This window comes from Zingiber officinale, chromosome 2A (assembly GCF_018446385.1).
Source record: "Zingiber officinale cultivar Zhangliang chromosome 2A, Zo_v1.1, whole genome shotgun sequence".
NCBI lineage: Eukaryota > Viridiplantae > Streptophyta > Magnoliopsida > Zingiberales > Zingiberaceae > Zingiber > Zingiber officinale.
Window position 1 is genome coordinate 145,583,442 of NC_055988.1, and position 2,513 is coordinate 145,585,954.

At 35.5% G+C, this 2,513-nt stretch overlaps 1 long non-coding RNA gene across 1 annotated transcript; it reads right to left on the reverse strand.

Annotated features, from left to right (window-relative positions):
* Positions 1-916: 916 nt before the first annotated feature.
* On the reverse strand, positions 917-1,378 carry LOC122040119. Its single transcript, XR_006128515.1, has 2 exons — positions 1,285-1,378; positions 917-1,198 (listed from the first exon to the last, which is right to left on the reverse strand). It is a non-coding gene; the product is annotated as an uncharacterized LOC122040119 (long non-coding RNA).
* Between the last annotated feature and the right edge of the window lie 1,135 nt (positions 1,379-2,513).

The following is a 2,513-nucleotide window of genomic DNA, read 5'->3' on the forward strand; positions in this document are numbered from 1 at the left end:
TCAAGGACTGTTTACAACCTTGCAATCAAATTAATTGGACTTATAATCTAATGTATGGTCATCTGGAGCATGAATATTGGAGGATTCATGAATGACTCTTCGGATGATGAATGTATGTCATTTAATATTGGTTCATGTATTTATTTAGATACATCTTGAGTATTCCCTATAAATACCCTATGTATTTAACAATTCAAAGATGAAGAAAATCAAAAGTAGTTGAACACTAACACTTGGACGCCAACATTTTTGAGTTGGCGCCTAGATTTGACCATCTAACAGACACGGCTAAAGGATCAACTTCTATGAACACCCTTAATAACTTATACAGATATTTGTGAACAATTAGGTTGGTGGCTATCAATATAACTTCTATTTAGGCTGCTCAACCCGTTTGGCAAATCCTTTCAGCCGAGCCTACCAAACTGGTTAACTTGGTTAGTGTGACTTGGGTCAATTCAACTTATATGACCCACTTAACACATGCAAGCCTAATGGACTTGCCCGATCTATCCAACTTGTTTGAATTGTCTAGTTCACTCATTTCAACACTCTTTGTATTAAACTAGCAAGTTTAAACACCCATCCATAGCTCAAGTATTCACACAAAAATGTCTATAACCTAAGTTGACACTGAGTTTATAGTCATCATGTCCATTTTCTCTAGATACCATTTCAATGTGTTAGACAGATACAATTAGGCATGTCAAATAACATAAATAGTAGGCTACCAACGGAATTGCAAGACGTAATACTAAGAATCACTCTTCAGAGCAATGAGATGCATGTAAATAGGCAAACTTCAAAGCTATGGATGATAAGCTGTTTAGACACATAAAACAGTACCCAGGAACTACTACTGATTTTTAAGTACATCAAAAAATTATAGTACAATCCATCTTTTTCAGGTTGATTCTAAGAAAAACAAGAAGAGAGGAAAGATAAACTAAAAATCCATCTTTTCCAAGTTAACTTCTGAAGCTTCAAACTGAAGATTGAATATATTTATAGCACACGAAATTTGAAGACCTGATTACCTTTATGTCTCCCTCCTAGATCTCCTAGGGCGTGGTGCTGATACATCATCCTTCCCTTCCTCTTCTTTCTCTTCACTGCTTCCTAGAACTTCAGACTCTACAGAATCAGGGTTCTGGGGTTGAGCAGCTGGTGCGACAGTAGCAGCTGGTGGAGCCGGTGACTGTGATGCAAAACAATAAAAGTTAAATCATGCATAAGTTGTAGACAGGAACGAATGGTGAAGTCACTGCAAGACAGTAAGCTCACTTGAGGTTTCTTTCTGCCGAAGAGAAGCTTGAAAATGACAGTAGCGAATATGACCAGTATGGAAACCAGGACTCCTATAGTGAGGTTAGGTATACTATAATTTATACTATGCACATTTACCGTGAATTTTCCTTATTGAGCTTGGGCTAGTGACGGTTACGAATGTATTTTATTTCAAGAACCGTATAAGCAAGTGTTCGTGCATCTAGTTTTATAACAATGCACTTCGTATCTTTGATCTAAAAAGCTTCTGAAACAAGTCATCTTCTCCAAGCATGCCCTGGTCAACATGCTAGTCACCTACTGGAGTCATTTCCTCGATGGCACGGATGAATACCTGAAATCCATCCTCTACTCCACCATTCTTTGCCACTCCTCAAGCCGAAACAACTGCAAAGGTAGAGTCAACATCAAGTATTACATTGTGCCTGGCTACAAGAAGACCGGGGCCGCAAAATCCAATAAAGACAGGTCAAACATCAAGTAGCATTTTGTAACTTATTCCTCTTAGGTTATATGCTTGGTTAATATATATGCTTAGAACTTGTAAAGACAGGTCAAACATTAATATGCTTGGTTAATATATCCATCTACAAGACTCCCGCTTTTTCCTCTAAATATGATTTTCATTTAGCACAGAACTAATGCCAATATTTTTATTTTGATGCAGTGTTTAAAGAGCTTGAGTAGAAGTTGGCCCTAAAGAAAACTTGTCGATCGTATATAAACACACTTACGGTATGAATTACATGTATATATAACATTGACATATTATTTAGTACGAGATTTACATGTATGAAAGTTTTCATACAAAATTTCTTGATTGCCTACAACCCCAGGTGTGTTGATGACAAGTTGAAGAAGATGGCTCTAAGAGTGATAGCTGAAAGCCTTTCAGAAGAAGAGATTGTTGGACTTAAAGAAGCAATTCCATGCGATGGACACCAACAACAGCGGTTAGTCAATGATGAGGTTTTGTAAAACTTGTGTGTTTGAAAAATTATTGTCATGAAGTTAAGGATAACTTGTATGATACAAATTTAATTTGTGGATCAATATGTATACATTTTGTTTGTATAATATAAAGTTTTATTTATTTGTTAAATAGTCTTATTATAAAAATGATTGTGGTTGTGGATATTCAATTATATGTAAATTTTGAGTATTTTTATAATTTTGACTATTTGGACAATTAAAAAACACTATTTTTATAAAGACAACGTTTTAAG